This window comes from Coturnix japonica, chromosome 14 (genome assembly GCF_001577835.2).
Source record: "Coturnix japonica isolate 7356 chromosome 14, Coturnix japonica 2.1, whole genome shotgun sequence".
Classification (NCBI taxonomy): domain Eukaryota; kingdom Metazoa; phylum Chordata; class Aves; order Galliformes; family Phasianidae; genus Coturnix; species Coturnix japonica.
The window spans coordinates 2,583,014-2,597,542 of record NC_029529.1 but is presented as its reverse complement, the minus strand read 5'-3'; the positions used below and the strand labels follow the sequence as shown (position 1 = coordinate 2,597,542).

Here is a 14,529-nt window from a genome sequence, read left to right as displayed (position 1 = left end):
AAATCAAAGCGGTGAAACAAGGATGAATGAGTTCTTTGCATCCTAACAGCTGCATGTTTGGGATAACTCAGAAAGGTTGTGTGCAGATGGCAGTAGCAAAGGGCAGACTGGATTAACTGGGATGGTGTGTTCACTTCACCCATCAGGCCCACATTAGACCTTTACCTCTGGATTTGCTCTGGTGTCACTTGTAGGGCGTTGGCTGACACTGCAGCAGGAGGATGTGCAGGTCTATGGACCACAGCAGTGATGTCTCTTCTCCCACATCCTTCAGGCATCTCCCCTTCTCCACAGCTGCACCACAGGGTGCAGGGTGCAGGGACAGGAGAAGGACCTCTGCCCTGCAAGCAGCATCTATGTTCCTTTCAATAGGGTTGCAGGTGAGCAGGGATAATAATAGGTCAAGATGTGTTCTCCGTGAAAGCTGAAACCACTGGACCTCACGGAGCATCCTTCCTTTGTCAGAGGGTGCTGGTTTGGGCCCCAAGGGCTGGGAGTTACCTGAAACCTGAATGGCTGGAGGTTTGACCCTCACACTGCTGTGTGGGGCTCTTCTGGCACCCGTGTGCAGTTGCCCAGCACCAAATGCTCAATTATAGACAAAATTGAATTTACAATTTGCTTTTGGGCAATGTGTAAATTGGCCCTTCATTGATTATTAATGAAGTGCTAATTGCTCTTTGCAACCAATTTTTATGCAAATGCTATTAGCGCTATTTGCACAATCCCGCAATTTACAGTTTTACATTGGCAGTGGCCGGGTGAAAAGATGCGAGAAGATGACAGCTTGTCCTGGAAGCAAACAAGGAGGGAGGAGGGACGTGAACACAAAACTTGCAAAACTTGGGGCAGCAAAATAACACTATTAGGGATGAGAACACATTAAAAGAAACCCCAACAACCCAACACCGAATAAACAAACCCTCTCCTCTTTATTGATTGTTACAGATTCAGCGTTGACAGGGGTTGTTCTGAATGTAACAGGATCCCGTGGCAGATGTAAACCAGACTGCAGGCATTTGCCTTATGTTTCAAGAAAGAGGTCAGTGTTGGGTTTTTGCCTGTGAAAACACGGATGTGGGGCTGCCAGCATCACCAGGCAAAGCTGAGTGCTCCCATCAGTGGTACTCTGCAAACAGCACAGTCCTCTTCTGCCATCCTTCGGACCTCCCATGGCCTCTGCATTACATTGACACCTCGCTGAGGCTGCCAGGAGCTGCGTTTTGGCCCATCTGCAAAGCAGAGCACTCCGGGTCTCACTTGCAGGTGGACCCTCACCCCAGTGAGGGCTGTTGGCATGTTGCAGGTCCAGGTTCTTTAGAAGCTCTGGGTGTTGCTGCGTGCTTCGCAGGGAGCCTTTGAAGTCAGCCTAAGCCCCAAGCCATCTCCTAATTGCTTCTCCTTTATCAGACAGATTTTCAATGAACTTCACGGAATGTGTTTGAGGCCAGAGCAGCCCCATCGGCTGCCAAATGACAGGTGCTGCTGAGGGTGACCAGGTGAGCCCTGTTTTAAAATGTAAAGGTGTTTCTTTATATTTGGGTAGGGACCACCCGAGGAAGCAGCAGGCAGCCTCCGTCCATTGGGATGGCACAGCTCAGACGGGTGAAAGCAAACAGCGTGGGGAGCCTCGAGCAGGGAGCAGAGCTGGTGGGTGTCCTCGTGGAGCCGTGAGCGCTGGGGAGAAAAAGGCAACAGGAATTCAGCCTCAGGGCTCGCAGCGCTGCCTGCCCGCTGTAAGGCCCGGCACGGACACAGCGTGGCACTCTTCTCCGCAGCACCGCGCACGGAGCCCACGAGCGGCCCCGTCTCCGCTGGCTCCACCGCCGCCCCGGGGCTCCCCAGCCCCGCTCGCCCCTCGGGTCCGGCTTCGGCCCCTGGTGCCGTCGTCCCTTCTGGGCGCTGAGAGGAGCATCGCGTTCCGACCCGCAGCCGCCCGAGCAGTTCATCTTCAGAAGACTCGTGTCGAGATGTGCCGTTCCCCGAAGCAGGTGCCAGCACCGCTCGCAGTGCAGCGCTGCTGCTCCCATGGAAAGAATTGTTGCCAGGGTTTCAGCGGTGACTCACAGCCTCCGAGACAGGATCCCTTGTTAGCAGGGGGCTGTCTGGGGAACACCCGCCCCGTGTTGCCGGGCGTCTCGGCCAGAGAGACCAGCACCTCCTGCTGCTTCCACTTGTTTTCCGAATCACAGTCAGGGTGTGCATGCATGGGGCTGAGGTCTGCGTGCCCCAAAAGGGCTCTGCTTTAAGAGATAAGAGAAGCTGGGGAAAGTCTACATGCAAATATCTGGCTGTGTCACTGAGTGTCTTGGGGGTAACCTGTGGCCCTTTCTCACCTTGGCATGCTGGGGGGCCAATGTTGCAGAGTGATGCTGGGCTGTCCTTGACCAGGTGGGCAACCTGAGGAAGGGGAATTTGGGATGGTCAGATGGGCAGGGAATAAACTCACTCAAGCTATTTTAGCTCTTACTCTCCCTCCAAGCTTAAGGCATGCTTTAACCTTCAGGGTTTTCTTCTGTTTTCTTTCCAGCACCTGATTTGGAAGGCTTGGCTTTCCAACAAAATAGGAATAAAGTTGTTAGGAATAAAGTTGTACTTTTCCCCCATGCCTTGGTGGGGCAGTCTACCATCCCCACCCCAAGGCCCTACACCCAAGGGTAGGGGTGAAGGAGGAGGTCCTTCCCAGGGAGATGCAATAGGTTTGGCTGTGTTGGGATGGAGCATCCATGCTGAGCAGGGAGGGAGCTGCTCCTGCCGGGCTGCCTCACCATGTCCCACCAGCCCCGGTGATTTCAGGGATAGATTTGCTTGACTCAATTCATCCTCAGCCTCCAAACAGCACATGGAGGCACAGAGAACAAAGGAAGAAACCTCTTCTCCACCCTTCAGCACCACTTCCCTCCATGTGCTGCTGGGTTTTGATGTCTGTAAGAAATTCCCTCCTCCCCATGGAAGACAAAGCCCAAGAAGGAAATCACGGGACTTATTTTCTGAGGCCAGAGTCCTATAGCAGGACCTCATTTTAAACCACCTAATTTTGAGGGATATGTATTTTAAATGCGATGCTATAAAAATCTAGTAAATATTTAATTTTATTTTTATTAAATACTAAATTGATGATGGCTGACACTTTATTAAAGTGTCAAAGTGAGTGTTCCTACATTCTAATTACTTATCCTAACAAGGAGGCAGCCTCGTCAGGAGCCGCGCGCTGGCGTGCGCAGGCGAGGGGCACTCCCGTTAAGTAACACCTATTAAACTATCATTTGCACCTTGAGGCATCTCATTAATATCTCAACTGGTGAGACTGCGCTGCCAGTGCTTACCTGACCTGGGGCACTGACAGGAGAAATGGCTCCAGGAGTCCTTTCCTCACTCCAGGCTTTCCTGCACAAATAATTCCTATCAAATTAATAATGACTATTCCACTTAATTGAATTCCTGATAAATGAAGATTCTTCCAAGCCCCTTTTACATGCATCCAGGAGATGCAGGAGGATTGCTGCACTACACTTTGGGCAAAGTTTTGTTCTCCACCCTCCTCCTTGCTTCCTTTATCTCTCCAACCCTCCTTCAACCCTATCCATGTCCTCCTGCTCCCTCCCCATCAGTCTTTTCCTCCTCCTCCCATACCTGCCTTCTCTTTTCTGTGGCACTTTCTCATCTGACTCTCCCATTTGGCTCCCTCCCAGCTCTCCGTCTCCACCATGATCCATCATTATGGTATCATCACCATTCATCTTCCTTCTGCAGCATTCTTTGTCTTTTCTCTCTTCCCTCCACATCTTTCTTGCCCTTTCTACCAGTTTCCATTTTGCTTTTCATCTCATCAGTAACAGCCATTTTTCTCATGTTTCCTTTCAGGCCTTGGTTATGTTACCTTGGAGTAATGTTCTTATGGTGTGAGACCTCTGTTGGATGCAGACACAGCAGCACATATTCAGATCTGTCTGCTCATCAAGAAGAGATGTCCTACCCTCAATCTAGAGATTATCATAGCCAAAAAAACCTCAAGGAATCTGCAGATCTCCTCTTATCCCATCTTCCCTGTGCATGATGAAACAACTGTACAGAGAGAAGGAACCTGTCCTCAAGACATGGTCAAATCTGTGGCCACCTGGCTGCCAAATCATTGCAAGAGAGGTAATGGGCTTCAGCAAGACACACTGTGGAGTCAGAGGGTTGTTGGTATTTAGTTGGGGTTTGGTGGTTGGTTGTTGGGGTTTGCTTTTTGTCACTCCTTTTATAAGCATAAAAATACCCACTCTAAAATTCCATTCTATTTTTATTTCATTCCAATTAGGAAAACAAGCTAGAAACTACACTTGTATTAGAAATGCCAACTCGAGATTCAAAGCAAGCAACTTAAGTAAATACGTAATGGAAAATATATACATCATTAAATAACACATGAATAACAAGTAATGGGATTTTAATCTTCTTGCTAGGAGAGGCTACTTCTTCAGTACTAAAGGTGACTCACAAGCAGTATTGCTTGAAAGTTAAAAGTGATAATTCAGTAAGACTCAAGGATTGTGTGGGACTCAAGGAGGGATAAAACTGACTTGCAGGGAGCTCTCTTCCCTCTGTCTCCTAGTGATGGATGGAGCTGGAAAACCTGGTTAGTTCAGAGCTGATGGGAAATTGAATGTGATCACTTCTTTGTGAAGACTGCAGGTAGGCAGGAAGTGGCTGCTCTGTAATAATGGCTGAGAGCTCAACAGGGCTCAATGAGAGGCTGGGCATTTGTAAGGTGGAATAGTACAAAAGATGATAATGCTACAAGAGGGATGGCAATAGATATCCAGTAGGTTATATATAGGAAAAACTCACCAATATAGATGGCTTCAGTCTGGCTGGAAAATGCTGAGGCTGGCTATCCAATCTCCACAGAGGAGTGATCTCAAAGAGATGCTGCCTTACTGGTGGTCAGCCCTTAAATGAGGTCTAGGAGAGGTGGAGTCAAGCTCCACCCCTTCTGGGAGCACAGCTGAATTACTCTCACCTGTGCTCCCACAGCTGACCCAACACTTGCCTCAGCTGATTAATCAGAGGTTCAGTCTGTGATTACCAGTTTCCCATACAGCATTTGTATGGATAGCTACATTTGAAGTGTCAGTATTAATAAAACTATTATGAATATTAATGCTAACAATAATCAATATTTTAAAGAAGAAAGAGCAAACAAAAGAAGAGGTCTGTGGAGTATTTCTGGGTGTCTTAACCAGGACTCAGCCAACCCACCAGTACTGGGGCACCTGGAAACAGGGCTGTGTTATCCCCAGTTTGCAGCACAGTGGTTTGTTTCTGTTCATGCATACACCTGTAGTGGCTTCCAGAATAGGGTGAGAGTGTTGAGATGGGCAGAAGAGGAGAATCAGGCAGAGGAAGATAAGATTGGTGTTGAAGAGACAGTGTGAAAGCCAGTGGGGAGGATGGGAAAGACCTGAAAAGGAAGATGTGTGATGTGCATCCATGTGTGCCACGGCTGGAAGCACAGGCATGTGGTGGCCCAGGACACCGGCTCACCCTGCCTCCATCACGGAGGCACAGTTCTGGGACTGGGGATGCAGGACAAGGAGACTGCATCCCCATCCTCATCGCACGGTGGTTGACGAGCCAGGCTGCTCGGAGCTACAGCTGCCCGGCTTCAGCTTAGTGTTTATTTTCCAGGCTGAAAGGACGCTTGTGATCCCAAAGCCCTTCTGTGTTTAGCCAGACCTCTCATTCACTTGCAGAGGAAACCCATGTCAGCCGCTCCCCTTTGTCTCCCCTGAGCTATTGCTTTGAATCTGAAAGGATTGGGTGCAGATTTCAAGGGATGTTCAGACAAAGGCTGTTTGAACAGCACTTGTGTAAATAATCCATGAAAAACTCTTTGAATAACCTCAATGAAATTTTCCCTGAATTTGCTATTCTTTTTTTCTCCGGCAGCAGAAAGAGGTGGAAGTGAGTGAAGGGAGGAGAAGAGGAGGGAGGGAGGGAGAAGGAGGTGGGGGGAGGACCCACACTTTTTTCTCTCTGCCAACTTTTCACAATGCCAAGAAGTTGTTTGGCTTAAAAAAATAAAAATAAATCTCTTTGCTATTCTCACAGCTTTAGGAATAATCTCATACGGGACCTCAAAACTTCTCCGCGCATTAAATGTAAGGGGACACCCTTGTATTTAACACAGCAAGGGCAATGCCGAGCCAGTTAATTATTAGCCGTATGGTTTAATGTTCGCTTGCTGTACATATGTAGGGAACAATTCCCCTTCAGCATGTCGTTCAGTTTGCATTAAAATGGAGATAATTGTTTTGATGCCAAATGGTACCGCTCCCCCCCCAACTCTCCCCATCCCCCCCCCAGTGCTCTTCATACAGTTTATACAAATTACAGCCTTAAACAAGAGGGACAAAACCCCCTTTGATTTGGCTTCTTTTGAACATATCCGAACGGCAGCCCATGCGGTGGCGGTGTTGCGGGTTTGGGATACGCGGTGTTCCCCGAAGCACCCCAGGACGGCTGCTCCTATTTGGGGAAGGGATTCCCGAGTGCTTTGGGGGCTCTGGGCATTTTCGGGAGCCGGTTCTGTGGATGTCCAGGAGATGGAGCAGTGTTTCTGTGGCCTCTGCTGCCGGTGCCCCTAACGAGCCAGTCTGTCTGAACTCGGAATGAATTTTGTTCCCTTTTCATCACTCTCTGATGTCCAGCTGCTCCTGTCAACACCTTCTTATAGCATGTAATTCATCGCTCAGACTGACAGCTGGGGCCGCGGGCCTGGGACCAGCTCCTCCTGCCGTCGGCTGCACCCACTGAGGGTCCCTGCCCTGCGCGAGGGCTTCCCTCGTCCCCTCCCGCACCTGGGGCCCGACGGCTCCTCGAAGGGCTCCCGAGACACAACCGGGAGCAGCTCAGAGCTTGGGAACCTCGACCAAGGCTCGGGGACACCCCAACCTAGTGGCTGAAGGAGGCTGGCGGGGAGACCTGAAGCTGCTCTGCTGTTTGCAGGACTCCTTTCCCCGCATTTGATCTTGCTCTGCCAGCAGGTGAAAGCAGGAGCAGCCTTCTGCCCAGATATCTGGGCTCACACCCCAGTAATGGATGGTATCTGTTATCCCACACCCCCACCGGGATGCCTCAAGCAGGGCTCGCTGTTGGCACTGCACAAAACCACACAGCTGTGGTACAGCACGAGTCCCTCTGGTGCCGTCCCCCTAACCAAACTCCCCTTCAGTCTACCAGCCAGTTTCTAATAACTATCCTTTAACTCAGTGCTTCTGCCTTCGATTCTCCTCCCGCACCTTCTTGTCTTCCTATAATTTATTCTATATTTCACCCATTTCTTGTCCACATTTACAATTCTTCTTTATTTTATTACTTTGCATAATTTCCTTTTAGGATTTGTCATAAAATATATTCTGCCACCTCAATCTTCTTTCTCATTTCTGTTCTCAAGTGCTTGCATGTTCTCTCCTGCAGCGGCTTCTGTTGCCTTCCCATGCCTGGTGCTGCACTGCCCGGACCTAGAGGACCTGGAGAGCTCTTGGGAAGGATCTTTGTTATGTTGGCATGTGACGGTGAAGAATCAACATTGCCCAGAGCTGATTTAAAAACACTGATGGTGAAGTGACACTGGGTGTACTCAGTGGGGTCCATTGTGGCCACATACCCCTTTCTCTTCATCATCCAATCTGCCTCAAAAGGTAGGAAAGCACATAGGGAAACTGAGGCACAAAGCTCTAACACAGATCCTCCAAGGCACTTAAATGCATTCTTCTCTTTAAAAACAAGAGTGGAGCATTTTTCTGACATTCTTCATGGTGTGACTCTGAGTCACCCGTTCAAGGTCAAGAAGGACGATTGTAGAAAGGTGGTACAGAAAAACTGGATGAAAGTTTTCTGCAATTCATCCCAGAATAGGAATTTTTTAGCCAAAATATGACCTGGCAGGAGGGAGAGCAGAAGGCTCGGAGGAGCTGCTCACATCTCAGTGCATCCCTTCCCCAAGGAGAACAAAACCTATAGGCAGGGAGGTGCAGTGCAAACTCTGCTGTCCATGGTGTGTCTCCTGGAGGGGACAGACTCAGTCTGCTTCCATGGAGCATCCCCAAGAGCATGAACTCCAACAGCTTTTGAGGAAATCTGTGTGCACCAGCAGTCTGTGCTTCAGTTCATTTTTATGTAAGAGTCCTGGTAGGGGAAAATAGAAATGACTGAAAGTATCCTCCCCGGTGCCCAATTTTGGTAGGGTTTTCTCCAGCTGAAGGTATCTTATCCGGTCTGAAAGATGTGAAATTATGGCACAGCATGCTAAGCTAAGGTTCATGAGTCCTTCTGAGGGATAGTTTTTGAATGAATCCCAGCCAAAAGATGGCATTGTGTGTGAGAACCACGTGGTTTCATTTGTCGTCCCTTTGGTTTTAAAGATCCATTTGGATATGAAGCTCCACTTAAGGCCTGTGAGCACAAAACCTCAGACAGATCGCAATGGAAAACATCCTCCTGGTTCCTTGTGCTGGGAGAAAACCGCTGGCTTCATCTTCCTAATGCATTTTGTTTGGGGTGTTTTTTTTTTTCTAATATGGAGAAATCCCCGCGTGGTTTGGGTTTGCGAGAAGGATTTTCCCTTCATGCGCTGCCACAACAACTGAGATCAGCCGAGGCACTCGAGTGAATGGATCCTGGATGTAATTGTCTGAGGGCTGGTGGCCAGGTTTTGTCAGAAGAGGGCCCGATTGGCTGGGTTTCAGTTCCACCTCTGCCTTGACAGAGCCTGTCTCCTTTAATCATTAGAGTTCAGTGCATGGCTTTCTCCTGGCGCAAGTTGGGATTTCATTTGTTTTGGAGGAAGATTGCTTCTTTTGTTAGTTGAGGTCTTTCGGTTCCAGTTGTGTAAACTGGGACAAGATGATCCCATTGGCTCCAAAGAGCTTATGGCCAGGGGCGGGCTGTCTGCTGTTCAGTTTTGGGGTTGGTTTTAAATCCTCACACACCATCCTTGTGCCTATGGGAGCATTCTGTAATGAGCCACATTTTATGAAGTGAGAACAAAATGAATGTGCCTTTTTCCCAAACTCGGGGCAGTCAACACAAACTCGGTGCCATAAACTGAGTTCCCGAGTAAAGTGAGTTTCTGAATTTAGAGACAGAAGCGAACGTTGCATTATTACAGCCTTGAAAAAAAATCCGGTTAATTTACAGGGGTGTGAAATCCATTCTTTTTTTTATGACTATGACACTGCCAAAATCTTTGCAGATGCAGAAACGGCTTCGCAGGAGAATTTCAATCTAACATCAACAGGAGATTTGGAAGATGAATTGTGCAAGGATCTCCTTCCTCTGAAGGTGCTGCTTTGTTTTGCTTTTTGGCATTTGATTTGGCTCTAATACCGTCTGTTTTATGATGTTTTAATTATTGTTGTTTATTTATTATCATCATATTTTAATTGTTTGTGTAGTGCCTTGAGTGCCTAGGCAGGGGGGCACATTATAAATTAAATTATTATTAAAAAGTTGTTATTATGTGTACCTACTCCAAACTGAGCCAGAGCAGGGAATGCACTCAGCTGCCTGGAATTAATTTCTCCCTTTTATTTCCCCTTGTCTTCTCCCTACTCAGGAGTATAGTTCAAAGGATTGGGGGAAGAAAATGATGTTTCATTGCTTCCCCCTGGGGCTGAGCGAGGCAAGGGGAGCTCTGCTCTTGGCTCCCTTGGGTGCTGAGGTTGAAGCTAGGGAAACGGTGTGCTCCATGGACTAGGTAAGTTATTTCCTACAGCTTTTCTGCCTCCCTCCCTCCATGATCCTGAATGGAAGGCTGCTGGAAGAAACTGGTTGATATTTGCTGTGTTACAACAGCATTTGCTAATTGTTAAATTAAAAGGGGGCTATAAAGCGTGCTGATGGTGGGCTTGGAGGGAAGGAAGGGGCAGTAGCTCTGGTGGCCAGGCAAGGATGGCAGGGACAGTGTTGCTGTCCAGGCCCCTCTTCTTGCACCCTCACCTTCCTGGCTGGATGCAGATGTCATTGCTCCCACCACCAACATCCCCACCAACCTGGAGAAATCCCAGCTGGGTGTCCACAGCTCTCTGAGTCACTGCCAAGGATTCAGCCACTTGCTCCTGTTGCTGCTGCACCAGGTATGTGCCACAACTCCTCCTCTTCTGCTTTGGCCTCTGGGGTTTCCTTGTTCCACAAAGCATTCACAGATGGCCAAGACCGGTGTTGGGAAGGCCACAGCAAAACCCCCTTGTCCCCCCAAGACCAAAGAGGGGCTTTCAGGGATGCAACTGATGGAGATATAGATTCCCTCCAATTTATTTCCATTTACCTCCTGCAGACAGTTGTAGTATGAGTACAGGGAACCTTCCCCTCAGATGACCAATTCTGGCAGGGCTGGAACCCAGCACAGGACCAAGTGCTCAGATCAACTGCTCCATCAAGGTCTGCATGGAAAAGAAGGATTTCCCCTCCCTCAGACCCTCTCACCACTGGCCTGGAGGCTCAGGTATGGATTATGTGTGTCCTCCAGGAACAGCCATCCCACTGCTCCTCCTGCTGCAGGGATGCTAGATCCAGAGAGGCAATGGGTGTTATGGAGATGGAGCCACACAAGCATCAGTGACAGCTGAGTGATAACATGAAGGTTCTGGTTCCATCAGTCATCAATTTGATAGTAAACAGTAAGAGCCAGATGTCATAGGAGCACCTCTACGCTTTGGTGCTGGTGGCAAGTTTCACACCTTCAGCTCTTCTAATAAGACATCATTTCATCTCGCAGTGCTCCATTCAAAATGTTTATTATAGCTACACTGGTAGGTACTGTAAGATCTCGTTATTTATCTACGCAATTTATTTTGGATAGGTAATAGAAAAAGTTTTATAAAGGGCAGTTATATATTAATCCCATTTAGGAATAAAACTGATTTTGATTTGTTCCAGTCTGTGGGCCCCTAAACAAAGTTTTTCAGCAGTGGCACAGACTTCTTTGTGCTTTCTCTGGAGCATGAAAGATTTTGCTTCCTTTCATGGTCTTTCACAGCCCTCATTTCCCAGCCCACGGGGGTCTGCAGCCCACCATTCAGAAACCACAGGGCTGGCCGAGGGAAATGGGTTTGTTCCCACTGCAGGACTCCTAATGCTCCACAGACCTGCCCATGACGTAGGGCTGAGTCAGCAAAAACAGTCGTTTCTGCAGACATTTTGTGCCAGTCCTAAGAAAAGTCCTCTCTTCAGTCTCTGTTGTTGCTGTTTACCCAGAGCCACATGCTGGGCACCTTCTCCCTCCGTGACGAGCATGCATTTATCAGTCCTACTCCAAGTGCTGCTGCGCAGCCTCTGCTCTGCATCCTCCAGTTCCTCCAGGGAGCTCTGGCAGGGGCTCAGCTGCTGCCCTGCTCCATATGCACATCCTCATCCTCATTCCCCCCCCCACCCCCACCTCCCCAGTGGGGAAGGAACTGCTGTTCCCCCAATCCCTCTGCAGAGCTCCCATAATCCCACACCCAGGGGCCGTTTAGTCCTGTCTGCCTGGTTTGCAGCTCAACACTGAAGGGTCCTAATCTGGTGTCATGTACCAGCAGGCAGAGAGACAGGGCAGGGCTCCCCAGGGCCAGGGTCGGCTTCTGATGGGAAAGGCTTCTGGAAAGGCTGAGCCCCTTTCCCTTCCTGCCCTTGCAGTCTGCTGTGTGGATGTGTAAAAGGACTGGGAATGGTTACTGAAACCCAGCACCATCAGCCGTGCTGTTATTCCATGTCCGCTTTCCTCCTCCCAACATCCAGGCTTAAGATTTTAATGTTATTGTGTTTGTTCATGGTCATTACTTAATTGATGCTGTTTTGGCTTAAATACATTGAGCTCATCTGACTTTCTGAGTCTGTAATAGGGGAAGTAATCTTGTACCTGGATAGAATCAGCTTTAGACTCTCTGCACCACATATAATCCCATGCAGTGCATCATTTTTATGTCTCATGGCAGCTAAGGAGAATGTTTGAGTGTGTTTGGCTTTGAACATGGTGCCTCTTCCTTCTCCCCTCTGTACCCAGCTTTGCTATCACTTGTTGTGGTACAGAGCACGAGCAAACTGGAATCCCATTGGTTTTATGGGCATTTCAACATCTTGGGTCTGGGGCTGCACAGCTCACTGCATCTGAATGTGGAATAACAACCCCCAGATCTTGCTTTTTCAGAAGCCACTAGATGTAAGTAACCCAGAAGTAACCTTTTAGGCTACTTTACCAGGAGGGTTTTGTTCTTAACTTTCCCTAAGGCACTTATACATGAGATTCAGCCCAAGCAAGATACAGCCACAGGATATATGCAATACACTGCACAGCCCTGCCATAAACCCCACTTATCTCTGCCCTTCCCACCAATCCACCTCCAGAGGGACTTCTCCCGGGGCTGCAGACCCCCATGGGACTCAGAGAAGGATCTGTTTGAAGCCACATGTCCAGGGTGGGCTCCCCTCAACCACCCCACACCAGCTTGTTGCCCTGCCCTTGGCCCAGCACACACAGGCTGCAGTCAGTTTCCCCATCCTCAGCCCTGCTGTGCTGGAGAACCCCTTTGCCACCTGCCATGGAGACTCAGACCCAGAGATTTACACTTTCCTGTGGAGTTCCCCTGGATTTACAAGAGGGCAGGATTTGACCTGCAGAGTTTAACAATGGTTGTTAACCTTGACTGTGATCAAATTAGAGTGGAGCACGAGCTGGCTGTCATATCGGGAGCTAAGTGGCCACTTGCTTGGAAAATAATATTCATTGGTTTTCTTTTGCATTTACATTCCTTTTCCTGTATGCTCTGGCTGTATCTGTGCTGGGGAGGGATCAGCAGGGTAATGGGAGTTTCCAGCCCAGATGGATTCTGTCCTTTTTATCATCTCGCCGGAGCCAGAGGAGCTTTTAAAGGAGAAGAAATGTTTTTCAGGCCCTCTCCATGCTGCTACTCTTCAAATACGTTTGAAAGTGCTTTTCCTTTTCCCAGTGCCTGATGTGTTTGTAAATGTTTCAACTTCAATGTGACTAAACGCTCGGCTCTTGCAGGTCTGCAGCACAGCTCCTTGTCTGCTTGGCTGCAAATCAAACCAATGCGAGCATTCTCATCCTGGAGCAGGGCTGAGCTCCTGCCAGCCATCCCCAGTGCAGGCAGGTCCTCACTGAGTCTCCTTCCAGACAGGAAAGCACCAGTGGCCAAAAAATGACAAACGTGGCTTCCTGCCTTGAGTAGGATGCGGCTCTGGTGGGCACAGCCCGGCATCTGAAGGGTTAAAGAGGCTGTGTCCTTGGTGACATGTAATTTATGATCTTGTGAATCCTTTTTTAATTATTTTGCTGTGACAGAGGTGGAAATATCCAACTTCAAACGACTGGCTTTATTGATATGCTGCTATTTGTGCCTCTGTGGAGGAACAATCCCATAAAAGCAATAAATTAGAAAACCCCTGTTCTCATCAGAGAGAGACAGACTTTCTGGCTGGGAATGAGAGGCCTGGTGCAAAGGCATTCCAGCTCCGTGGAGGGGGGTCCCTGTGATCTGTGCTGAGCAGCCCATCCTTGAACCAGTTGCGTGGATGCTTGTCCACCAGCCCGGCCATAAAGCCCCCACCTCATGGCTGCTCACCCCTCTGTACCAGGCCAGGCTCATTGCAAGGGGCCAGGGCTTGTGGCTTTGTCTGCATCCACAGCTTAACAGCTGTCAAATGTTTATGGCTTCGTGGCTGTTCATACTGGTTGGTTATTTACCCTATTTTTATATCAGAGCAGCCAGGAACACCCACAGTCATGGTATGGTTTGTGTTCCAGCTGCATTGGACCATAGGGTCCAACATGCCCATGGCATGTGAGCAAGTCCATTCCCCTCTGTGCAGACAGGCACAGTCAGATATGGAGCAAAAGTCCTATGGGACTGATCCTGAGGCCCAGCAACACCCGCTGACCTGACCCCAAGTGTAAGAGCCACTCAGCCTCACTGCAGAGCAGGCAGCCCATTGCTCCAGTGCACCCCGGCAGAAGACAGGAATGCTTTTGCTGAAGTTGCAGGCACTTCACAGACTCCGGAGGTGATACGAGAGAAAGATGAATTAGTCTCTGAGTATTTACCTGCCGTTGATCTAATTCCGAGATGCTACTGTAAATGGGATATTGCTTTTGACTTACACAGACGCTGGATCAAGCCTACAGCGATTAACATTCAACACCTGTGCTTCAATCAAGCTACTTTTCTCTAGTAATATCATTTATGCTGAAACTTCATCTCCTTCAGTCACTGATCTTCAGGCTTATCTGCCTTAGCCTGGTGTAAATCCAGGGTAACCCTGTTCTTATTGGAGTTATTCCTGATCAGCACTGGTTTAAATGAAATCCGAATGTGACCCGCAGACGACATCATTTCAGGGCCTTGCAGAGATCAGGGCCATAACACAGGCTTGTGGTGCTGAGCGTCTCATCCATGCCAAAAACAAGCAAAGCAAGGTGGTAGAGCTGCTGTCGCATCTTGGTCAACTGACATGGAAACAGATTACAGGAAGTGTTTTCATTGA

At 48.8% G+C, this 14,529-nt stretch overlaps 1 long non-coding RNA gene across 3 annotated transcripts; it reads right to left on the bottom strand.

Annotated features, from left to right (window-relative positions):
• Positions 1–959: 959 nt before the first annotated feature.
• LOC107320551 lies at positions 960–4,904 on the bottom strand. Of its 3 annotated transcripts, none has more exons than XR_001558310.1 (5): positions 4,834–4,904; positions 3,881–4,065; positions 3,327–3,387; positions 2,337–2,400; positions 960–2,262 (listed from the first exon to the last, which is right to left on the bottom strand). It is a non-coding gene; the product is annotated as an uncharacterized LOC107320551 (long non-coding RNA). The 3 variants fall into 3 exon arrangements; XR_001558311.1 differs by having other exon boundaries at positions 960–2,243; XR_001558309.1 differs by having other exon boundaries at positions 960–2,240.
• Between the last annotated feature and the right edge of the window lie 9,625 nt (positions 4,905–14,529).